Genomic DNA, 26,774 nt, shown 5'->3' with positions numbered 1-26,774 from the left:
TTCTTTGTTGTAGCCTGATTTTTCAATCCTGATACATCTTTTCCTCAATCAACCCTCCTTCTATGCACCCATTGTAATGCTAGCTCATCCTGTACTGGGCAAAGGCAGGTATACTCCATGAATAATAAGCACCATGCTCTACTCTTAAGCAACTGGTTCGCGACTATTTTCAGGAACTCGTTCATTCAGCGCATGTGTTTAAAATAAACATTGGAAAATGATTGGGGGCCTGTTGCCGTTAAAATAGGCGAGAATGCCAGTTTCCAAACTGATTGCGACTGACAGCCATGATGATCTGAAACAAGCAACTCAAACAACAAGCTGAACTCTGATTTCACTAGTTTCATCCTCGAGTCTATATGACTATAATGAGATCTATATCGGTTGCTGACAGACAGGAGGTTCCTGAATCATCGGGATTAATCAACATTGTTCACTGGACCTCCCTCAGAGGAAGTTTCACAATTGGTAAGCAGTAATTGTACTGAGAATAAATAAAAATTACCCACAAGATAATATTAATTACACTCCCTCCATTAGCAGCCTGGTAATTGAATCATTCATTTGCACAGTATAAGCCCTACTGACTTTTTAAAGGGGATGTTCAATTTTACTGTTGTAATCAAATGTGGCCACATAAATGATGCACATGATAAAAGCAGGCAGAATCAAAATACAATGGGAAGTGAAGATTTATTTTGCTGCTTATTGAAAGGTAAGAAATGCAATGCAAGATTTCCCCAAGATTTTGTGGCAAACCATAGCTCATCCTCAAAATAAATCACTCAACACTGCAGATTTCACTATTGTGAAGGTATATTTTCCTTCTGTATAAAAGAACGGCAAAAACACTTAATAATAAAAAAAAGATTTAATTATGATTACAAATCTTCCCATTTATACTGGTGATGGTTTGCTGCTAGATTTTTATGCCACGTGATCGGGTTAAAAACATGGCCCAAAGTAAAAATATAGATTATTTTTAATGGTAAAACAATCACCTGAGTCAGTCAGCACTATTTTCTCCCTCACATCTCACAATACTTCCCTGGGATTTTTAAAACTATTACAGGAACAAGTTTAGACTTTCACTGCAGTAATGTAGATAATGGCAGCAGGGTGTAAATACATCCTGAAATGATCATGCATAATAAAACTTCCTAATAAAACTAATAATAAAACTTCCTTGTCCTTTCCTGATGATTCAGTTGATTATAGCAGTGAGCAGCTGAGCCACATAGACTAGGACGATCCTGGGCTCACACCCTGGCCTCCGTTTATCTCAGCCAGTGTGGCAGTAGGATGCTACAGTTGGCCACAGCAGTGAGGGAGGGGAAAATCAGCCCAGGTACTTGCTCCTGGTCACTGCCCAGTGACACCCGCCATTACGCGCCTGTGAATGATTTATTTCCTCCAACGAAATATTGGGAAGACCAAAGCCATTGTCTTTGATCCCTGCCCCAAACTCTGTTCCCTAGCCACTGATTCCATCCTTCTCCCTGGCCACTGTCTGAGGCTGAACCTGACCGTTCACAACCAGGGTGTCCTATTTGAGCCTGAGATGAACTTCCGACCACATATCCGCTCCATCACCAAGACCACCTACTTCCACCTCCGTAACATCGCCTGTCTCCACCATTGGCGGCCGAGCCTTCAGATGCCGAAGCCCTAAGCTCTGGAATTCCCTCCCTAAACCTTTCCGCCTCTTGACCTCTCTCTCCTCCTTTAAGATGCTCCTTTAAACCTACCTCTTTGACAAAACTTTTGGGCACCTGTCCTAACACTTCCTTATGTGGCTCACTGTCAAATTTTGTTTGATAACGGTCCTGTGGAGTGCCTTGGGACATTTTACGACGTTAAAGGCGGTATATAAATGCATGCTGTTTTGTGGATGATGAGTGAGGATGGGATCGGGCCCAGCTATGATGTGGGATCAAAGAGTCAGCTGACACCTACTGGCAAGGCTCACACAGCATCGGCTGCCTCTAGGCAATCCAATCTTGCAGTGGGGGCCTCGAACAGGTGTTAGGCCCCTTATTTGCATCTGCAAAGATGTAACGCCTGTTTCAGGCATGGGCCCAGGACACCTATATTTTTCCCTTCACTAATATTCCGGCTGGAATTGTGCATGTGTTTCCTCTACAATATATTCAGGGCTTAGTAGGTTTAGGGGGTCACAATCGCAGGCCTGGGGGGGTGGGGGGGGGGTGAGGTTGGGAGCCAAGGGCTGCAGTGGCCCAGATTATTTTTCTGACTCCCAGAGGAGAACTTCTCCTCCTTGTGGCCCTACAAAAATAATTCCAAAATTTACACTTTCAGGGCCTCTTCGGTTCCATCACCAGTGAAACTGTTCGGAGATCGCATGGCGCATGCTCCAACCAGTTCTGTCCTAAAATGGCAATCGGGGCCCTATGTATGTCTTAAGGCCCTGATTTGCATGTTAAAAGTTGGCCCACCACCTGAAACAGGAAGGCACTTCAGCCAGCCAGCGTTGGCCCCAGTAAAAATGGCAGCAGGACGATCACGGTATTAACAGGGCAGTGTCCACTGACCCCCAATTTAAGGCCGTTACGTTACCACCCCGTTAGAGCCGACTGCAGCATCTTAAAACTGATCCTCTTGCTTCAAATTAGATGATAACAGTAGGGCAAGGGATGCACATGTTTAAACTGGAGAATGCAAATTTAGGACCAATATTAGGAAGTTCTTCTTTACATAAAAAATGATCAATGCTCTCGAGGCACAAAAACCCCTTGGAATTATTTAAGATGCTGTGCCGGGCGGAGATGGGGAACTGTAGGTCCTTTCTGGGTGGATGAGCTAGGATTGGCTGAATAGTCTTGCCCATTCATATCCGTCTTGTGATCAAAGTATTCAAGAAATCAACAAAAGTGGATGGAGAAAGGTGACACGCTGACCTGTTAGTCACAAATTACAGCCGATGGTAAATGTACATACTTACCACTTGGTGCAATTTATCGGTAACCACCAGATTAAAATGCTTTTCTGCTGCATCTCCTCCTCTCCCTCCCCGGCAATGTGCCTCACTGCAGACTAGAATCCAGTCATGTCTGAGAGAGATAACAGTCTGTTCAAACGTTATCATGCCAGCATCACCCAGCTGGCCTTATTTTCCCTGACATTTAAAAACTGGTAATCCCAGTACTGGCCCTCATTAAATTATTCCATCACATTTGGAGGGGGCGGGGGAGGTGGGGATAACTGAACTGCCAGTAGCAAACTGATTTCAACCTGACGATTACATTAACGCCTAATAAATAAGCAATCAACATTACACAATCTACTAATTGGCAACACGAATATCCAGACTAAAATAGAAGTCGATAAGAATTCTGTTTAGCATAGCTACACTGAGGGGAATTGTCTCTTCAGTGTTTTTTGGCATGGGTTGTGTTCCTATATATGGCCTTCCCATGCTTCCTAGTCCAAATCCCAGAATTATCACGGATGACCCTCCCAACTCTTTATAGGTGGATGCGCCTGTTTTTGGCTCTTTTGGATTTTATAAAAGTTAGTGAGATTCCCTCGCTAGGAGTTAAATCACAAGACTGAATATATTAAACTAACAGCCAGCCACATGCGCACACAGAGACGTAACTCAGGCCTGAGACTTATTTTTGTGTGATACGCCTCAAATCACTTCAGGTGCAGGTTCGTCATTTCTCAGTGCAGCAGCTCCACCACAGCAGCTGGCCTGATGTTGCAACAGTAATTTTTTGGGTAAGATGGATCATAAGTTCAGAGAAATTCCACTGCTGCTCCATTAGGACCTGCTGCCACTTTGCATTTTGGGCCTTTAATAAGTTGCAATCTACCTTGTAAATCAGTCGAGCTGTGAGTGATTTCCATCTGGCATTGAGGCTCTCAGAGTTGTACAGTTTCCCTGGTTTACACACAGAAGCTACCACATGTTGTGTGCTGGTTGCATTTACCGTTTTAGCACAAATATTATGGATGAATAACTCAAACTACAAGAACATTATTACTAATTGGTTCAGCTTCAGTGAATGTCCTATTACGACGAAAAGGGAGAATTTATAATTTAATTTAACAATGTCTATCCAGATGTCACTGTTAGTGGCTGCACAGTTCTGTACCTGCAGGAAATACTTCTGCCTAAATGTGTCAGGATTCATTGTAATATCCCCATTATAGGCACTTTTATATTTCTGTGGGGGTGGGGGGGGGGAAGAGGTGGAAAGAGAAGCATTCAAGCAGAGACTTGTTATCTTCCTACTTTGGGAGTGATTGTGGGTCATGTTGGAAGGCTGATAAGGAACAGAGAACTTGTTTTCCATGCCTCCAACCTGCAGTCTTGATACCCCTGGAAATCAGGTCCTGAACACCACCAGAGGTGCAGAGTTTGTCTTGTTTATATTGTAGTGTGCCATTGGTGGGATGGAAGCATCATGGGCATGTTACTTGACTGCACACTATCAACATAAGAGTACAGTACACGACTGGACAGGAGGTTTACAAAATCATCTATGTTGTTGTTGTGGAACCATTGCTTTTAAGCATTTTAATCTTAAATTTCAGAGCTCTCTCATGGCCAGATTGGTTGTTGGGTGCTAGCCCATCTGTAGGCCTGCTGAGCTCCACTGCCTAATACAGATTCCCGATTGTAGAGGAGTGCGGCTGGACAGGACCAACTCCTCACGTTTAACTTGCATGTCAAGAGGTAATGATTCGATGGCAGATTCATAGGCCCCCAATTTTGCCATCAGGTCATTTATATTTAAGAGTATAGCCAATGGTGGGAGATCCACACATTCACTCTTGGCTGCACCCCTCTAATGTAACAGTGCCTTTTATATCACTCTCCAGTTAAACTTAAGTAAATCCTGGATCAGCATAAAACTGCCACTGTTCAAGAGAGCTATTTGCATGTTAATGGAGCTTTCAACCATTTATCTTAAAAGCAAAACTCTCTCAGAGTCGTTTTACATTTCTGAAAACACAATCTGATTCCTTTTGTATTTAAAAAGAGATTTTCAAAAATCTCTTTGCTGCTGGTGGTGGTGGAAGGGGGAATTAACCTGGTCACTAAGTGGGGCAACATTGTAAATGCATTCAAACAAGTTTAGGTTTTTGCTACATAAAATTGACTAGAGCAATTGTTCCCCCATAGTTTGTAAGTCAATAAACTATTCACAAGATAAACTCTTCAGATTTCTTCAATATATGAATTTGCTCCAATTTATTAGCCCAAATCCTTGCTTATCCTGTGAAAATAAGCCTGTTAATATTGCTCTAGCAAATATATTGAACAAAAAAGAAGATCATAAAACTCCCAGGTGATGGAGTGAAAGAAACTAAAATTCTACTCTTCTCCTATTGGTATTTGGTCCACACAATATGTATGGGGATATTTGATTTTAAATAAAATATCTACATAATATTTTTTGAAGCTTGATTTGAATAAGGATCAATGCAATTGAAGATGGGGCCCCAATATTCCTCTCACGAGACAGGGCTGACCAACATCTTGGAAATCTTCTCAGCAAGGATGAAGTGTTAAACTCAAGGGTAATTCAGTCCCAATCTTCCTCCTCAGTCACTGAGTATGTACCAATACCAGTATTGAGACCACCAAACAAAGCTCAATAATGGCTGTTAAATTCCCCAGTGGAGGTTATACCCTTGGTGCTTCAATTCCACATAGCTTGTGTCGAGTAAACATCAGTGTGACAAAATGCCACAGATTTATAGCAATAGTTGAGAGACAAGAAATAGTTCTGATTGTGATGTTATCGTGTTGTACTTCACATTTGATCAGAGCATGAAAACTGATTTTGTTTTGGAATGTATTATTTTCTGCTCCCTCCCACAGTGAACTCATGCCAGATATGCTGCAGGACTGTTCCCAGGTTTTCACGAAGAGATTCAGTATGAGCATGTTGTCGATCTCTGGAACAAGTTGGCAGAACATGGAGTGAGTGTGGATGTGCTGCAAGCATTCAAATGGGAGCTGAATGTGTTCCTGACAGTGCCCAGCATAGTTGCACACAGAAGGTAGGTGGGTCGTTGGAGGTTGTGTCACCCAGTGATTGCAGTCTCCTTAGAACTTCTTTAATCACCTTTAGGGGTTAGAGAGGAACTTACCAGAGTTTTTTCCTAGACGAGCCGAAGTTTTTTTCTCTGGTTTGTTTTGCCTCCCCCAGGAGATTGTGTGACTGACGGGTGGGTGATGGATGGGAGTGATAGTGTGAAATAAGGTAACAAAGACAGGATAGGACAGGCTCAAAGGACCAGTTGATCTTTACCTGTTCTTTTTTGTCATATGAGTTGCATGAGATTAGCCTGAAGTGGCTTAAAATGACCAGTCTAGGGAACTTGGAATTACAGGAGTTGCAAAAGATTGGATGGGGTTTTGCTCCTCACTGTTACTCCGAGGTATCTACCAATGCAGATCTTGAGCCAATCAATAGAAATGGCACAAGACCACCCTAAACAACCTGCCCTCTGATTAAATCTCCATCTCTTTGAGACGTGGCAGGCCCCTGCTCAGTGTCTCTTCCAGTGGCACAACAGAAAGATAAAACTCACAATGTGAGAAATCATAGGCAGAAACTCGTCGCTTGCAATGCAATGTCACAATGCATTTTAAAACCAAACCTCCATGTTTTGCTCACTTTTTCCCCCAATAGTTGTCTTTTCGCAGAACTCGTCATTTAACTGCTTAGCTTTGAAGATATTTACAAGGTTTTGAAATAAGACAAAAACACATTTTGTTCAGATTTCTATTGATTCTGGCTGTCCTTCAAAAGGCAAAAAGAGCTTAACTTTTCATAAGTACTCATGGATCAGGCGCTGCCTGAAGAGATGAAATGTTTATGTGTTGACGAATCACTCTTCAACACACAACACTCACCCTCGTCAATCAAATCTCTTATCCACATACCTAATGTAAAGCTGGGCTTTCTTGTGTGTTGCCAGGACAGGCATAATCAATCAAACCCGGAGCAAAATACAATTGCATCTCTTATATCTTTGCGACTAAACTGATTTTTCCTCAGAGGGTGATTCTTCTCTTGTGTGCCACTGAAATAAAAAATACAAATTGTGGGGTCGTGAAGCTTTAAAACTTGATGATCGATTTTTCTCTTGATTGTAACTAATTTTGTTTTAGAAGTGCAATTCCTCGATGTGCCGTTCACAGTACAATTCCAGCAAATAAATTAGACTGAAATTCCACAAGAAAAGCACTTCTCAATAATTAAATGGCCAAAAATAAAAGGAAATATTATTAAAAATGGGAAATTATTTTCACAATTTATAAAATAATCATGTCTTTAAATTCTCAGGTTTGAACAGGTTGGAATATTATAATAGGCCAGGTTAAGAAATCACATTTATTATTTTACTTGCTGCACTAAAGAGAAGGGAAAATGAAAAGCTCAAACTGTATGGAGGGGTAATTAAAATACACACATTGCTGGAAAGTATAAAGTGACACCCACTGGGTCACACTGCTGACAGCCCCATTTCAATCTGAAATTCAGGAACTATTCAGTACCACTGCCTCATGAACCCATTATCGGAATTGCTGGATAATTCCCCTCAGCTTCTAATTTTGATCACTTCACAATGTCATTCCCATCCTCCTCTAAAAACAAAATGAAGACCTAAGGGCATTATTGTGTGGAACAAACATTTCAGGGCTGATATCTGTGTGGAGCTCTCATTCCCTGCATGGCTTCCTACATTTTTCAAGGTAAATGAAAGCTTAGTCTGTAAAATCAAAGATTGTCAGAAGGCAATTTTATTTTTCTTAGAAATAATCCAATTTATCAAAACTAACCTCAATCTAACAACATCTACCTGTAACAGCTGGTTGCATGCGAGTTGGAAGTGACATCTTAATTATATTTTTGTGGACAGATCATGAGGAAATTCTATTTTATTCTATATATCTTTTACAAACCCAAAGCAAGTTTAACGTGTAGTGACTGTGTTTCCAAGGGTGTGGGTGGAAACATCTGGATGCCTAATGAGCTCATAATCAATATTTGACAAGACACTGAAACAACTGGGCTCCAGTGACAAGGGGGTAAATTTTAACCCCAAAGAACGGGTGAGTTGGGGCGGGTGGGGTGTAAAAATACTCTGGTTTCATAGCGGGAAGGCATCTCGGCTCCAACATGCCTGTTTCTGGGTTTAACCCAGGCAGGTTTGTCTGCGTGTGGGGAGCAGACAGCAGGAAGTCCAGCATTCACTTAAAGATGGTGGGCAATGTACCTCATTGAGATACTAGAGGTGCTTAATATTTTGTATATTGGAATAATAAAATTAATTTAACCTTACCTGTTCGGGTTTCCCATCGCTTCCCACTCAAGTCAGGTGAGAGCAGGCGGGAAGGGTCAGATCCATGAGGTGAGTGCCTCTATTGCACTGCTTGTGGACCCTGAGGTCCAGGAGTGCTTCATCCAGGCCCAACAAGCTCACCTGGCTGAGAGGACCTCCACAATCGGCCGACACCCCCCACTCCACCCTGATGATGCCCCCCACCATGGTGGACCCCATCTACCTCTGACTCTTCACCCGACCTCCAGCAACCTCCGATCTCAGCTCCCTGATCTTCTTCTCAACCCCCCCACACCAGATCTTCTCCCTGGCCCCCAACCCCAACCCGATCTTCTCTCCCCGCCCTCCCCCCAGTCTTCTTCACGCCCCCCCATCCGATCTTCTCCCTGGCCTAAGGTCCTTCCCATCCTCCCCCATGATCCCCGGCTGCGGCCTGCTTCAGCAGGCCTTCCTGCCCGACACCCAGCCAGCCTGTCAATCAGGGAGCGCTCCCCCCAGAACACCAACATTGTGCTGGAGTCCTACAAATGGCATAAGACGTAAACTCCATGCCTCCCAGCAAAAAGCAGAAATAGAACAAAAATGAGACTAGACAGGTTTGCAAAGCGTTGCTCTGTGAAGGCATACTTCAACTTTGAGTTTCGAAAATACTATTTGGAAGCCTCAGGTTAATGAGTGACCACTGCAGTCCTCAAACGTAGTCAGTGATGATATTATACATCACAGGGCCAAGGGCTGATCATTGGGCCATGATCATTGGGCTCTGAGCCATGACAGCACAGCTTATTGCTGACGTTTAAATTATTGTATGGCAGTCGTCTTTTCAGCACTTAAAAGAAACCAGCTACTTTAGCTCTGTTTACTGCAAACACTTGTAGTATACACTCAGGATTAATTCTCCTCGTCTAGTAACAGCACCAACAAATTTTAGGAGAGTGAAATTCCACAGTATTTTCATAATTACAGTATAAAAATCCTCAGCCAAGTAAAATTAGCTGCACTTGCAATTAAATGAGTTTGTCTTCTAAGGGTCAGTGCCTAAACATTACACCACTCTGCTGTTATTGTGCAAAGATTATAATATTCCATTAATACAATGTTCAACATGTAAGATTCTTAATTGATTTTTTAACTTTAATTCAGCAGACCCCATCTGCATCTTGAATGAAGTCGATAGAACGATTAAAATGGCTAAACTGCCACATCAGAAATTAACCTTACTTTAATTAACAACTTAAATAATTTATTTGGAGTGAAAGACTGAAAAGTGCTCAGAGCAGACAAGTGACGTTCAATAAAATAATGAGAATCAATTCTGTGCTGTTATACAAAACAGAAATCAGCACAACGCATGCACAAACACCCACAGACACTTATAATAAAAACACTATTTGCCATTACTGCCTTTCTCAGTTCAGGAGTTTCTTTACCTTTTGACAGCTGGAAGAGCTAGATTTAACACAAAAAAATAAACAGCACCTGCTAATTAAGAGCTAATGTACAACAGTTTGCTGAAACAAAAAAGGACCAAAATAAACTTTGGTTACATTACCCATCACAACATGAAATTATGTGATTCTCCGAGGTTCATATGACTGAACAAAGACACTAAGGAATTCACTGTTTCGAGTTAACTGCAGATTTGGGGGAAAAAATATTGATTCCTGCAGCTGAAGTGGAATGAACTCTTTTCAAAGTGATGCTAAGTCAGTTAGTCAGGCTCCTCCACTGGTTCAGCAAGTCGATCCAGTGAGTAAGTCAAGCCACAGGGAGCAATAAGGTCATAGATTTCATCCCCAGACTGTGGTCAGTTAGCTGATCTCAGCTGCGGCAACCAACAGGGAATGAGAAACATAGGAATATATAGGATCAGAAAAGATATTTAGGGAGTGAAATTCAACATCCATAGGGGTGCAAAACAAGCCGTAGCGATTTGAGTGCCCATTATACAGCCTGCTTCATTTTCCTTCCCATTCAACTCAGTTATACAGCGCCCTGATTTTCTTTTCCATTAAAGGTGTGCTTCATCCAGGCCCAACAAGCTCACCGAGCTGACAGGACCTCCGCGATCGGCCAACCTCTCCCGCCACCCTGAGGATGTCCCTCCCCCCACCATGTTGGACCCCACCTGCCTCCGACTCTTCACCCGACATCCAGCAACCTCAGATCTTCTTCTCAGCCTCCCAATCTTCTTCTCAGCCCCCCCGCCCCCGATCTTCTCCCTGGCCCCCACCCCCAACCCGATCTTCTTCTCAGCCCCCCCCAACCCCCGATCTTCTCCCTGGCCCCCACTCCCAACCCGATTTTCTCCCCCCCCCCCCCCCCATCCGATCTTCTCCCCGGCCTAAGATCCGGACAGGATGTATAATGGGAAGCCGATTCATTAACGCCTGTTTTGCGCTTCCACTGAAGTTGAGCTTTAATCTTTATCTGCTTCTTTAATAAGAAAAAAAGGTGAAAGTGGACAAAATTATAAATTTGTGGCAAATAGCTTTTTCTTTCACATGAAAACCTTATCTAGCTTGTAGCATGGATTCTTTCTCCATTACCATTTTTCAGAGAAGATGTCAACCAAGTCTTTCTTTCTATCAGTGAAGCAAAGATGAGTTTTCTCTTTGAGACTGGCAACTAGTGAAAAGTTTAAACAAATCCTCCACCAAATCATTGCACTGGTAGGGTTATGACATTTTCTCTCACTTCTTCTTGTTCTATTTCACATTCATCTGAGACTGCCTCATTGAACACGCAGCTAAAAGTTTCTCAAAATCATTCAAAAGCAACCAGTATAATTTTTCTAACATTGCGATATTCTCTCCACAACCTACAAAAAAATCACTCAACTGCAAACAATCTAATTTCTCTAGTTTTTTGTTATATTTCTCTCCAAAACCATTCTTCTTCTTGTAACAAACATTAAATAACAGAATTTGTTCTGCTCAGACTTCCCAGAAGCTGTGAGCAAGCTATCCATTAGGTCTATGGCTGTTCCTTTTTATTGAGAAACCAAGGAGAGGGGCCTGGTATTTAGTGCAGAACACCAGCAAGGTTGAAAAGAGAAGACCAGGTAAATCAGGAAGCAGTGATTAGGTGAATGCCAAGTTTGGATTTTAAAAACATAACAATTGTAGGAGGTTGGAAAGATTGAGGGAAGTAAGTTTTAGAGCATAAGTTTTTTTCAATTGGTAGCATTCTCGCTAGGTGAGCGACTCTACCTGCCAATATCAATCAAGCTTGGATTCTCCATAAATTTGAATTTGAAGTACAAGCTATTGTTAATCCAGAAACAAACAGAATGTTTGAAGGTGGAGGGGCTGAGACAGGGGCCTGCCAATATTTATATAGAAAAAGATGTGGAGTTTACAGGCAGCTACATTTACCTGGAGTTTACTATTTAGACTACTTCCGACTGGGAGTACTTGAACAGTGGCCTTGAAGGAACAGGCCAGGTTAGCAGCTAAACCACAACTGTGCTCCAGATCACACACTTTTCCTCTCTTCATATCAGCCTATTTAGGATCATTAATAATATAGTAGCATGTAAAGTTATACAGATATATTGTAATTTTGTTGGATTACTTTTGCGATGGGGAGAAATTTAAGAGATTAAATGGTTTAGGTAGAGTCCATAATCAATGCAAGGGGGCAGGCTTGAAGGGCCAAATTTCTCACTTCTTATTTTGTTATTATTCTTATTATTGTTCTGAAAAATGAACATAAAGAGTACAGAAGCTGGATTTTAATTTATGTTAAATTACAGCTATGTTAAATCTGTATAGAACACACTTGGAGTATTGTGCACAGTTCTGGTCTCCACATTATAGAAAGGATATAGAGGCACTGGAGAGGGTGCAAAAAAGATTCACAAGGATGATACTAGAACTGAGAGGATATACTTATCAGAAAAGGCTGAACAGGCTGGGGCTCTTTTCTCCAGAAAAAAGGCTGAGGGGTGAGCTGATAGAGGTCTTTAAGATAATGAAAGGGTTTGATAGGGTAATGTAGAGAAAACGTTTCCACTTGTGAGGGAGACCAAAGCTAGAGGTCATAAATATTAAATAGTTGTTAATAAATCCAATTGGGAATTCAGGAGAAACTTCTTTACCCAAAGAGTGGTAAGAATGTGGAACTCACTACCACAAGGAGTAGTGGCAAATAGCATAGATGCATTTCAGGGGAAGCTAGATAAGCACATGAGGGAGAAAGGAATAGAAGGGTATCCTGATAGAGTTAGATGAAGTAGGGAGGGAAAAGGCTCGTGTGGAGCATTAATGCCAGCATAGACCAGTTGGATCAAATGGCCTGTTTCTGTGCTGCAGTTTTGATGTAACTCGATGTAATTTCAAATGAGGCTTCATAGATTTTTTTTTTGGAAATGATACCTTAATGAAAATATCATTTTCTAAATGGGGGTGGGGGAGTAGAGGGAGTTGAAGTGATTTACAGATCCAATTTCTCTGCTGTTAAGTACAGCAGGTAAAAAGATTATAATTGATGACAAGTTAGAATTCAATCAGGGTTAAATCTTAAGACATTAAAGTTTTTACAACATCTTTGCCAATACCCAGCCTACCCTGTGTCCACAATAACCACCCCCGGGGCGGTAGAGGTTGTTAGTACAACCCGTTCTGTCTGCCCCATCGGCTAAAGGAAAGGGGGAAGAAGGCAGAAGGATGTTCCACCTCAGAGTGGGAACAATACCCCTGCTCCCCTCCGGCATGATGAAATTGCGGCTTTGGCGCGTGAAATTGGTGAGATTACTCTGGATACGAATCCCTCCGAACTCTCGTTGGCCTATCGCTGCTTCATAAATGCCCACCCCGACCTTAACGCAAGGGACATCAAGTCCATCCTCCAATGTGCAATGTGGCCCAAAGTCCGCCAGTGGATCTGCAAAGAGCAATACACAACGGAAACCTCCGTAGAGGATTTCTTGAGCGGCATCTTAATGTTGTTGGGTGCTGCCACTGTGAATAGTTTCGCTGTATGCAGTCAGACCTTACAGCAGCCTGATGAACACCCTGTCGCTTTCAGTGAATGCCTGTTTGACGTTTATACCTCGTCTCTAGCTGATGACATATAATCCTCCTCTATCACTGGCGAGGCTACCACCTTCAAGCGATTGTCACTCGCCCAGTTACAGGCCCCGGCAATGTGGTTGATTCTTAATTGCCCTCTGAAATGGCCTAGCAAGCCACTCAGTTGTAAAATCTCGCTCAAGAAGGCAGCTCACCACCACCTTCTCAAGGGCAATTGGGGATGGGCAATAAATGCCGGCCTTGCCAGCGACGCCCACATCCCGTGAACGAATAAAAAAAAAAAATCCACGAAATCCATGAAGTCACATTCCTGGGTGTTTCTGTATCAGGAAGTGGACGTTTCCCTGATCGGCATAAGGTTCAGGTAATCCAACGCTCGCCTCTGCCGGTATCAGTTACCGCCTTGCGTTTATTTCTCGGTCTTGTCGGATACCAACGATGCTTCATTCCGCATTTCACTGAATTGGCTAAACCTCTGTTGGGAGGAGAAACACACCGATGCCTTTGAAAAGCTTAAAGTGGTAGTCATACAGGCCATTCATCTCATCGCCTCTGACCCATCCCAACCATTCCATCTCAACGTTGGATCCCTGGACTCCAGTCTCGCTGGGGTGGTCTGTCAAGATGTTAAAGGTAGGCTGTTTCCAATCGTCTTCTGGCTGGTCCAGAGAAGAACTACGATCGTTGCTCACGACATTTGCTGGCGACATTCTGGGCGGCCAAACACTTCACATATATTATCAGATTACAATCCCTTGCTCGTCACACTCCTCACACCCCGCTCAAATTGCTCCTGCGGCCGGATGACTCTCTCGTTTTGTCTGCACGTCTCAGCCGTTGGACAAACATGTTCATGGGATGGCATATCGACATCGCCCCTCAGCACACTACTCTGTTGCCTCAGTTTCTGCTCTAAAACAGAGAGACACTCATGTCTACTCCCCTTGGTAGATTTTGATGTTCACCTGGTGCCCTGAACACCAATTCCTAATGCTAATGGATCTTCCTACCACGACAATGGGATGCCTTATGTCAGGTTCTCGGTTGTTCTCCCATCTCAAACGATCCAGTTTAGGTCTATGCCACATTCCGCACAGTTCGCTGAGGTTGCAGCACTATTTGCTACTGAGCCTATGACCACTGCTCAGCCGGTAAGTATTTGGTCCGATAGTGCCTATGCCATCAACACCATATGTACCATAAAGCTGATTTTCGGACATCTATTGGTAAGCCTCCGATTCACATGTCCTTATTCAGTAGGTTATGGCAGGACCTCGGTACCCGATCGGCACTTTGTTATATAGGTACGGTCAAAGCCCATAATAACTGGGCAGTTCCCCACTCAGTGGGAAACTCCCAGGCCGATGTTACCGCGAGAGGAGCCACCAAATATGGCCCACTGTGGGACTCTCTGGTCCCAGTTTCGTCGGTTAAGTCCCCGGCTGATGCCATTGATCAAACCTTGCTACAGGCTTCATGGCCACCCTATCAGTTGGTTATCGCCAGGCACCTTGAGGGTCAGCCACTATCCCAGCCCACCCCATGGGCCCATCGGACTGCCGTTCACACGAAGGGCTCCGACTCTCTTCTCGTTTATCAACCTAACCCCTCTGCTGTTCCCATTGCCTGTGTTTCCCCCTGTTCTATGTGAGGAGCTGTTTGAGCTTTTCCATTCCCATCCAGTTGGTGGGCATTTTTCTGCCGACACTACATTTGCCAAGATTACGAGGATCACCTGGTGGCCCGAGTGTAAATCTGATATCACCAGCAGGGTCACATATGCCTGCAGCGTGACCTCACGTTACATTCAAATCAAGCTTTCCTTCAGAGTACCCCGCCACCCAATGGCCCATGGACACATCTCCACATCGATTTCATTGGACCTTTGCAGCCTACTCCCTCGGGCTGCCTGCACTGTCTCGTTGTTGTTGATGGGTTCACTAAGTGGATGGAAACATTCCCCTGCAGAAACAATTCCGCCCTGACAAAAGTCAAACTCCTCTTCTCCGAGGTGTTCTGTAAGTGGGGACTGTTGATTCAGGTGGACAGTGACCAGGGCCCTCATTTCACAGGAAAGGTCTTCACTGAACTGCAGAAGCTCATGAAGAGCGAACATAAGCTCCACATTTCCCACCACCCTCAGTCGTCCAGGGTGGTAAAGCAGGAGACTAGGACCCTAAAAACAATCCTTAGGAAGTTTTGCACTGAGAATCCTACTCAATGGGCTCAGGTGCTTCCCATGTGCCCGATGACCATCTGCTCCACCCCTCATTCAACCACTGGCATCTCACCATACCAAGCTATGACCGGCCAGTTGATGCAGACCTCTGGGTACCCGCTTGTGCCCGACGCCTCACACCTTCTGTTGGGTACAGTCGACCGGAAATGGTTGGACTGTCTAGTGGAACAGGCTAACGCAACTAACCATTTCGTTGCCACCAATGTAGGGAGGGCCAAAGCACAGATTAAACAATACTTTGATATGAAGGTCTGACCTGTCGAGTTCATTGGGGATCGGGTAATAGTCCTGAACTACGGTAAGAAGGCTCACGCCTTTGAACCCAGGTGGCTCGATCCGTTCCCAATTGTGGATCGGGCCAACCCATCCGTATACCGGGTACAATTTCCAGCCAGACGTGGGCGCTCTACAGTTAACAATTGTGACCATATCAATCAAGTGAAACCTGTCGCTAATATGTAACCTGCTATGCACTGATGCTGTTCATTAGGTCGGCCATAGGGTATCGGCCATGATGGCCAACCTCTTGTTGGTGATATTGCTGCAATTGCCAGAAGCCTGACCGGCACCTGTCAGGGAAGGGGATGATGTGGAAATCAACCAATACGTTTCCGTCCTCCTGATAAATGGAATGCAGGGTTGCGCCATCGATCCGGTTGATATCAACTTCATCTGATGAAACACCACCAAGAGATGGCACTGTTTTCCCATTCTCTTCACCTCAGGACACCCAGAACTGATCAAGAGATATGGACGGATTTGGGATGTGCGTGTCGGAAAAGGCCAAGGCCTTCAATTGGAGTGCAGGTGCATGAAAAAGGACATTAAACTTGGTGAGATCTCTGGGTGCCTGTGGAGTTGGGAGTGCGGTTTTAAGGGTGTGAGTAGTGAGTGTACTGGACAAATTGGTGTTCCTTACTCCAGTGAGATCGTACGTATTGCATCCACACATCCTAGATGCTTCATTATCTCGCAAACTTTAAATTGGCCTCAAGTATGGCCCCGGCATGCTCACGACTATCAGTGTGTATCCCCGATCAACAAACTTCTGGGAGGAACCGGGAATACTCTAGCTGGAGGGGTCGTCGAATGACAATCGCAGCAGTCTCCCGGTTACTAATTCGGGCCACGTAATGGATAATGATGTGCCATTCGAGATGATAACCTTTGTTTTTGTTTTGTCAGAATTGTGAGGGTCTCTGTCACGACACCAACGTAGACCTTTCCCGAGAGGTGCTGGCAGAAGTGGTCTCTGAATTTGAGGCTCGCCGCCCTGTTTCCAAAACTCCCGATTCTCCCTTCAACCGACCCGCAGGCCAACCCCGACCAACTCATGACCTTAACGGGTGTCGCAAGAATGAACCGCCTTGACATCGCCTCTATGTGGGAGCTTGGCGAGATCATGCGGAGACAGCTAACGGGTCTTATGTCTCATATGAATAATCAGCAAGGCGACCTCATTGTTAAGTAGTATCAGAACCTGTTCTCTATCGATAAGGTGGTGCTGGCCACACGTAAAACATCCGATAAAGTCAATGAAATGATTGCCGAGCACAATGCCGAGGTCCGGAACCAAAATATATCCCGAGCCGTCACATGTGGTATGTATGGGGGTCCTTCATTCTATCATTAGTACAGAAGAGCCTCACTGATATTGCTGCCAACCAGGTCCCCGCTTTGGTCAAAAAAGCAACATCTCCAGCAGTGGCTGGGGACCAATCCAGTGGGTCCGCAGGCTTGGCTTGGCCTTCCCAGCTCCACGCATCTCTTTCGACTGTAAACAGCGCACAATCCCTGTTGTTTTGGCTCGTCCCCTCCCAAAGAGTCTGGAAAAACGGCCTAACTTCCTGTACTGAGTCGAATCCGTGGGAAGCCTGGATAGAGGATATACCTTTAAAGCGTTCCGTGACTTTTGTTAATTATATGATTTGTATCAATTGGGGTTAACTGTATTCAGATGGTGGGTATCAATTGGGGACTATCTTGGATCCTTTTTATGGAAGAGCTTAGCTCGGGTGTGCAAAAGGAAACTCTGTGAATAAAGGCTTGGAAGCAACTAAAGACCAGTCTCTAGTACTCTTCTCTTCACCACATGGCTATCCAGTTTTAACAACTTTCCCCCCGGCTTATCCGACGTGGACCCACCTGGCTGAGTCCAGACCTTGGTGGATTCTGCACGCAGCACCAGGAAGAATGGATCTGCCGCTGTGACATTACTCAGCACTCTGTCCCAGCATGTGGTTTTACCCTGGACAAGATCTCTCCCAGGTGTGCCGTTATTGTCACCAAGCGAGATGGGGAGGAGACCAGATTGGTTTACATGGGGCAAGGCCGTTACTGCATCACCACCACTGCCAAACAGATGATCTCAGAAGAACTCTCCTGCCCCATTGACTCTCAAATGTTCTGTCTTATTCCAACTTCCCCGGTGCGGATTGGGAGTATCGCTCTCCTCCCTATCCACTATCACAATGTTACGGCACTCAGGTGGGAGTTGCCACTACAGGATGAGGCCTTAGACTCCATTGTCCACTTTGGTCATCCTATTCCTCCACTTTCGCTCAATCTGAAATCCATCCTAGGACAGTCACTTCCGAAGTTCATCTGGTCCAGATGTTCCAGAACAATGATGACATCGAGAAAGGCATTGCCACCCTGGGTGATCACCAATGGTGGGATGTGCTTTACAACGTTGGTCAGTCGGTTTGGGCCTGACTTATGTCCTACATTTTCCTGATTATCCAGGGCATTCTGGTCCTCACAGTTGTCATTGCCATGTACGAGACCCTCCGGCTGTACTGGAGGCTCCTGGCCAACTCATATACTCACACTCAAGCCGTGCAAACGGCCAGGGTAATTAGTACCCACAGTAGTACCATTCAGAGGGAGTGAAATTCGGAGAATATGGTTTGAACTGGGCATGATAAATTATTCCATTCCGTGTAGCGTCTGGTCATTTAACAAGAGGGCGGTGCTGGTGGAGACAAGGGTGCTGCCTAAGAATCAGCATGGGGGTGAGATAACTTACAGCTAGGGGAAGACCAGAAAAGTGGCGTGCCGCCCCAACAGCCGAATAGTATGTTTGCATGACAGCTTAAACTGATTGTTTTATGCTGCCAAAGGGTGGACTGAAGGGAAATGATTCTGTGTGCATGTTTATACTTCATTTACTTATGTTCAATCATAGTTAACCTCATTTATATTTTGTATTTTAACCACAAACATTTAACTGAATGATTTATTTAGTACATCTATTTAGCATGTTAACCAGACAATTATGTAGGTAGTTTGGACAAACAAACTGTATGTTTTAAATTTGTATTTTACATTTAATCATGATCGCCTTTAGTATCCTGAAACATATAATCATTAACGTAATTGCCCATGCTTTCGGATACCTCTGTAAAGCATTCATAAGCATAATGTTTCTTTGTAAGTGTCGGTCTGGGAAAAGGCAGACAGTCCTCGCTGTACAGAGAGAACAGAGATAGGGAGGGCGAGCAGCTGCCAGACCGGCCCTGACAAGACAGTAACTCACAGAGGCCCATGCCTGGAAACTGACATGGCTACGTGCTTTGCAGTTGTACAAAAACTGTAGGGTCTGCAATGAAGTTGAACAAAGAGAGGTTAAAGGTCTCCAACTTAGAAGGAGGTAACCCTTGGGTATGTGAACATCACCAGCCCCATTGGCCCACTGAGCAATTAAGAGATAAGAGAAAGTAATCTGAATGGGTTAATACCTGCCGATCATCAGGCATCATTTCTGCGATAAAGAAGAGGCCAAAACTCCTGCTTGTTATAAACAGTGCGACTAAGGTGCAACAGTCTGGAACAACTGCGCTGGTGCCAGAATACAACTTTGCCCTGAACATCACCCGGGTGAGCAGTGCCTTTGTTGTTCAGAATAAACCGCTGTTTGATGTACTGTGTGTACTTAACTCGGTCTTATTCCAAATAAAGTACTCAACCGTTACCAATTGGTTCGTGTCAGACTTTCCTAGATTGTTGAGATTCCCAAAGGCTCACTGCTGTGAGACCCAGGCTACACCGTTTTCATGGCCTCCGACGGGGATTCTTACAGGTGGAAATTATGTAAAACTAGGGAACATACTTAATGTAGCCCAATGTTGCATCACATTTATGTAAGAGGCCCTTATAACCAGGCTCGTGTGACAGATGACATCCTGGGGATAAATTAAACAGACCACCAGGGTTACTCTTGCAATTTAGCAATTAGTGCTGTGGAACTTCATATCATCCATCAGATAGGAAAGCGGATCCTCACTTTAGCATCTGAGAGCAGTGGCTCTTAAGACCATGCTGCTGCTGGCTATAAGGCTGTCAGCATTACATTTAAACTCCATCCCTCAGTGAGGCTCAGTTCCACAACCTCTTGGCCCAGAGGTGAAGTATTAACACCCAAGCTTTGGAAACGACTAAATTGTTTCATGTATATCGTAAAAGAGAGTTTTATTAATGGCATTTAGATATTACAAGAGCCATGCTTCATGGAAGAAAGCAACAAAATAACACTTCTGGAAGCAATCGATAACTGCGGCAATTTTTGAAAGTTTAATTTAATAGAAGAATCTCTTTGTGTTTCCCTTGCTCTTCAATGAACAGCTTGGATAACGCCTTTTCAGGGCGTCCCATATCAATTTTCCTTGCTGACAGCAGCCTTGCCTGCTACTATTTGGGGCCTATTATTCAATATCCAATTTTCAAAAAAAAACTGGGAGCCTGTGGCCTTACATTGTTATTGGTGATTACGATATCAGTCAACCAGTAGCAAATGCTTGAAGGTATAAAGCACGATTTCTCAAACTACTGTAAATATTAAACACTGGCACGAGGTACAAAAAGGCTTTTCAGGCATGAGGAAAGCTTGCTTGGTAGTGAAATATTGATTTTACCTCCAGAGAATTCTTTAGAGCCGAAGCTGGCTTGCAAATTTGTGTCATGACATAGTATTGCAAGGATTTGTAGCTCATGAATAAAGAACACTGTAATTACTAAACTCTCCAGCACAAACTAAGTTGGTCCGTGTCCATGGCAGGATTATACAGCAGAGGCTGTTTCCAGTGGAGACAGACCTGCAGTACAGTGGGGCTGCTGGTATTCCCAATTCACCCCAATTACTGATAACAACACAAGAAGAAATCTGCACACAAAGTCACTACAAAGTCACATTTGCAATTCTAAGTTTCTGGCTGTGGATCTTGCCCCGTGTCAGGGGAAGCTCTGTAAAATCTAGCAGTGTGAAAACTGGTCTGTACAGGTGGACTGAGATTGACCAGAAAACAAATTGTGTCCGGTGCTGGCTTACACCACCAAAGTTGGTGTGTTGCATCCAGAGGCAACGTGTGCATTTGTAAGGTATGTATGTCACCTCCTTCATATTGCAGGAATGCCTCGGATGACAAGCATGGCATCAAGGCAACACCATAGGGTAAATGAATGAGAATCAGAGGAATATGCTGCCCATCTTTCAAACACATTAGCAATTCTGTCAGGCAAATAGAAACTGGATTGCACAAATGGTGTCAAAACAGTATCAGTTCAAGTTCTTCCACCATGCTAATCTGCATGCATTGCCTGTGCATTTCAGTTATAGCTGGCAGAAGGAACTTAGTACCTGTATGAAATCATCTGCTGTAGGTGGTGGTGATTGAAACAAGCCAAGGTGACCATGGACAATATGGTGAATTATCACGTACCTAAGCAGTACCTAAGTTATCATGGAAAACAGATCAGTTTCTGATTTTAATGTACTTTTATGCCTAATAGTGTAATACACCATTTCTGTTAACACTGCATAACCCCCATGGTTATTTATATTGAAATTAATGACTCTCATCGGGATAAGTAGTCACTGCAAAAAAATATGATTTAAATCCAATAGTTTGAGATTTTGAGGCTGTAGGAGCATTTCAAACAGAGCACAGCGTTCTGTGTTAAGAACAAAGCAGCACTCTCTGATTCGGTACATTTTACAAATTCTGCTTTGTGAATTTGCAGTGATGATTCATTTTTAGCAACATGGAAGGAAGAAGTTGTGCATTTTGAAAGATGAAAAATGTCCTCAAGAGCTCCCTGGGTTAAATGAACATACCTCCCACATTGTCAGCCATGGCTCAGTGGGTAATACTCACACCTCTGAGTCAGAAGGTTGTGGGTTTAAGCCCCAGTCCAGAGACTTGAGCACAAAATCTAAGCTAACACTCCAGAGCAGTACTGAGGGAGTGCTGCACTGTCAGAGGTGCCACCTTTTGGATGAGACATTAAACTGAGGCCCTGTCTGTCCCCTAAGGTGGACGTAAAAGATCCCATGGCACTATTTTGAAGAAGAGCAGGGGACGTATCCCTGGTGTCCTGGCCAATATTTATCTCTCAACCAACATTAAAAAAAAGCAGATTATCTGGTCATTATCACATTGCTGTTCATGGGAGCTTGCTGCGCACAAATTGGCTGCCGCGTTTCCTACGTTACAACAGTGATCACACTTCAAATGTACTTAATTGTTTGTAAAGTGCTTTGGATCGTCCTGAGGTTGTGAAAGGCGTTACATAAATTCAAGTCTTTATTTTTCTCCACTTCATTAAAAATGTCACAAATGCTGCACAACAATTTGTATTTTGCAAATTCTGTGAAGGAGCTTGATGGAAGGTGTGCACTTTAAAAAAATACAAACTCACATCCCCGATATGTGCACAACAGATGAAATTCCTGCTTCAGAAAAAAGAACAAATAGCAATGCTGTGGTTGAGTCAGGATAGTAAGGACTCTCAGCAGCAGCAGCTAAGAGTCCTTACTACTAGTACTATATGTAGAAGTACTTTCAAAGTAAAGCATCAATTTCTCCATGTACAGATTTAAAACATCTATTTGCCATTTAGTTTTAGTCCAGCACTACACTCTGAGTTCTACAAGAGTATTAGTGTCCACTCAACTGATTCTACTGAAGAGCTGAATTAGAGTGGCTGATCTAATAGAACATCCATTCCTTCCTGATTGCCAACCTAGAGCAGGCAACAGCCCTTAGCACAGTCCCAGGCAAGGTTAGAAATTAAAGTCCGTTGCTGACTTTAAAATGCCAAAAGATTGTAAAAGAATGCATGGTGGATGATCAGAGAATCCAGAAAATACACCACAGCAAAACATCTGCAACATCGTTTATGACTTATGGACTATGAAGTTGGCTGGTTGTGAAACATTTACTAAATTCTACAGTCACCCTCTGCATCTGTACATTTCTGTGCCTTTCAAGGATACGCCTGACTTTAAACAGATGGCTAGTTACAATAACCGTATGAAAAATAACACATAGAAATGATCTCATTGAGAATGAGTGACCATTAACCCTCTCTCAAACCCTCCACTCAGTACAAACTGTCTAAACGTTATTGCAAAGAAATGTAAGAAAAAAACAATTCTTTTTAGCCAGGGGCTGTAGATGCTATAAAGTATAGATTCTAAATGATATGCAGATGAGTACTGTGGTTTTATACATCTATCCCCACTCTAAGTGTCACTGCTTGCACATAATATGGTGTTACTTTAATTCAAATACAGGTGGCAATATGCAGGCAATCTTTCACTTTAGTCAGTTCTCCCTAATAACCACATATCTCCACATTAAATATTTAATGATATTAATAATAGCTAACTGGATTCAAGAATACTTAGTGTAACATCTCCATACTGACAGATAATTGCCCTGGTTGTAAAGACAGCACCTGGAAATGTTTACCATCCACATCAACACAGGGTTACTTATTCAACTTTTACCACTTGAGTGTGTGAGCTATTAAATGACTCCAGCACAGTGAAACCATTTCATGCTGAGAAATCTCACTAATAATCAAACTATTAGAATCAATTGAAAGACAAAATTGTTCTATAATAGATCAGTATCTGGACATATTTATGAACATGCTTGAATTTTATTTTCTCTTTTTGGCACTGGCCTGTAGTCAAGTCATAGTTATATAAAATATTTTGAGTCTCCTTATTTATAACTGTATAATTACATTACATACTCACATTAGCAGGCACCAGCAGTGTTCACACTGGAACTATGTACCTAACACTATACACATTGATATAGACTATAGATATCCCTAAAATTCCTGTAGGGCCACTCCACCAGGAGACCAGGCCAGCGAAAGGCATAGACCTTGTCCTAAATTATGAGTTTGGGCACTTGACTACGTGGCAGGCACATCATTCCAGTTGGGACATTTCAGTGGTGCCTGCCCCAAACTATCGGCTGGAGTGGCAGAGGGGTTGCCCAAAGCTGCATTTCCTGCCTGTACCCTCTACTATAAGGTTGTCAGGATGAGCCCAGATTCGCAAAGGCACCTGTCACTGATATTTAAACTAGGGTACCTCATCCTGACCACGGATACTTTGGCGGGGTCAGGAGTGGTAGTCCCTGGCAGGCCGACCGTCTGGCACTTAAGCCAGCAATGTGTTCCCACAGACATTCTGGGCCTTTGCGTTTTTACATGGTACAATCTTCCTGTCCTTATAAAACAGCACATCCTCTCTAACTTACCATGAGCAGCATCACAGAAGATTTGCTAATATATATAAAACAATATATCGAGCATGCGTTGCTCATCACACTGTCACACTTCAAGTATCACACTGTCCATATGCAAATTTTTGTAAGACTCTTTCACTTGATTAGCTCTAATTTAATATTCATAAAGCAGTATTGACAGATGTCAACTTACCATTTAAGTCACGTGACACTTTATTTCATCTTAATACCAGGTCATATATGTTAAATGATGGTCCATAAATCATCACCATGTGACTCACCTTTGTGCTAATTATTCAATGAATATATGGAGATTAGTTGATCTTGGATAAGTCGGTGGTAATGGCACTACAATACTCTTGGATGAGGGAGGGGAAGGTGTGTGCGTGCGTGCGTGGATGCCCATGCATGCGCCAGGACACAATCAAGCTTGGCTGTGAAGCTCACTTTGGTTGAATAGCCAACTGACACTCACTGCCTGGGCCTGACATTAAAAAATGGCCATTTGGGTGAAGTAGCAGAGAGCTGCCTGTGCACGTGGAACCTCACCCAGCAAGACTCAGCATCTTCAGGAGCGAGTGAGAAAAAGAATATATGTAGACCTGAGTGCATTGTGGTAGCTCTTTCACAAATATCAAAGAACCAGAATTCTTCGAAGCCACAGTTCCGAAAGGCTTCTCTTTTCCATGAGTAAAAGAGCTTTCTAACACACTATTCACAGTGCCATAATTAATCAAATATAGTGCTGTATTTTGACATGTCACATGAAATAGACCATTAAGTAATAACCAGCTGCAGTTATCTTTTTACTGTCACTACATTTACGTATCTCTGTCCTGGGCGGTGAAAGTATTCTTTAGACACATAAAATAGCCATAAATATATAAGTTAAAAAGTGAGCATTGCTTTATTACAATTTACATCATCATTCAGCATGATTTTGTGCCACTTATTGCTACTAATCGACACTGGCTCAGTCACTGCCATTTATATTTAATGTATTTTAATTTTTCATATAATGATACTGAGCAGTACTTCTAGATCAGTTACCGTACAGGAAAACCTGTGACTAATGACTCATTGCAAAGTGCCCAAGGACAAAAGACAAAGAGAAAGCAAGAGAATGGCCATTATCAAACAAGTGAGAAAACTACCCGTTTCATTTCAATAACACCCCGTACCTGGTCTACGTCTGTTTATACTCCCAATTTCATTCATTGCTTTCTTGTTTATTTCTTTGATTCTTTGGTTCTATTTCTATCCATTAATTAGTTTACCAAGGGTACTTATTGCCATACCAGTTAGAGTTGTAAATGTGTGGGATCAACTGGGAAAGATATTGTATAATATCTAGAAGCTATGGTATTTGCTGCATCAGCCAGTAAAATAATCTCCAAATCACTTCGAGCCAAATTATGTGCTCCATGAGCATGAGCAAACTGGTCACAGCCCTAGCAAACATCAAAGTGAGAATAGTAAACAGTATACCAGACTGGGAAAAGGGTAAGAAACCATTAGATTTCTACCTATTAGAATAACAATATAGACCATGTTCCAAGACAGTAAAACATCAAAGGTTTTGAATGATATGAATAAATCACTCAAGCTTCTCAACCCTTTGATCTGCTACCATCTCTAACACATGTTAGAGTGTATGTTATCCCTATGTATTTTACCAGGAAGGATTTAGTGCATTGATGTTTCATGCAGTCTTTGGCTGCAAAAAAGGCTGTGTTTAGTCCCTGGACGTTTTTTTTTTAGCAAAGTCTTGAACTGTTGCATCGCTTTTATTTCCATTTACTGTACTTATATCTTTCTCCTCATTAGTTTTGAGCTTCCAGTGAGAGTTGTACTAATAGAAAGTGACCTAACCTTTGATTTCAGGTGCCCCCCAGCGACCTGCAACCAATGTATTTCCTACAGGATGGATCAGCTGACCACATAGGGATGCTGGAGGCAGATGTCCCCCAATAATTATATGGCAATTTACTTTACACACTGGAAAGAAAGTAACAAGTAGAAATCTCTGTTAACTAACCTGAATCTGTTGTGCCTGGAATTTCAGTTCATCGTCATTGGTGAAAATCTTATACTATGAAAATGTTTTAAAAATCTGCAAAATCATTTTCTGCACATTACTTTTAATTTATTTACAATTTCTGGATAAGCTTTAAATTAATGATAATTTGTCCCTTTATTTCTAAAGACGTCAGCAGGGAAACTGGAATTTGCAAGACTCATACTTCCCTGCAGGAATTCCCAGTGGATGCAGCTTCTGTCTGGTAAGCTTCATTCCCTATTGAACACATGACAAATGTCCAGTTACTAATTGCTATTTCCAAATAATCACCCAAGTTGGTGTGGTAACACCTAGCTGCTTGTATTTCCAGACCCTCTAGAATACTCCGTCAAAGAATATGTATGAGCTTGTTCAGGATGCTTCTCACTCTTCTGAATAGTTCCTGTGTTTTTTATATTTCAGGATCATCAAGAACTCCTTCTCTTTCTCTTTGTGACTGCCTTTCAAACTCTGCATAGGATGGCATAAAGTCTGGGCTTTTGTGAGGGGCCCAAAGGTCTTGTCATTAGTTTGGTCTTTTTAATCTAGTCAAGAACAACATTGTT

The 26,774-nt window shown here is 43.0% G+C and overlaps 1 protein-coding gene and 1 long non-coding RNA gene across 2 annotated transcripts in view; one reads left to right on the top strand and one right to left on the bottom strand.

The window, feature by feature from the left end:
• The window catches only part of si:dkeyp-14d3.1 (transmembrane protein 132C), an 808,037-nt gene that overhangs the window by 229,954 nt on the left and 551,309 nt on the right, over positions 1–26,774 (bottom strand). The window lies entirely within an intron of this gene.
• LOC137342099 (uncharacterized) overlaps positions 5,930–26,774 on the top strand; it is a 38,633-nt gene continuing 17,788 nt past the window's right edge. Inside the window, exons 1-2 of the long non-coding RNA XR_010967202.1 lie at positions 5,930–6,036; positions 26,356–26,431. This is a non-coding gene — a long non-coding RNA (uncharacterized lncRNA). The remainder of the gene's footprint in view (positions 6,037–26,355; positions 26,432–26,774) is intronic.

Source organism: Heptranchias perlo, chromosome 25 (genome assembly GCF_035084215.1).
Source record: "Heptranchias perlo isolate sHepPer1 chromosome 25, sHepPer1.hap1, whole genome shotgun sequence".
Taxonomy (NCBI): Eukaryota; Metazoa; Chordata; class Chondrichthyes; order Hexanchiformes; family Hexanchidae; genus Heptranchias; species Heptranchias perlo.
The sequence above is the reverse complement of the archived record's forward strand: the minus strand, read 5'-3'. Positions and strand labels throughout refer to the sequence as shown.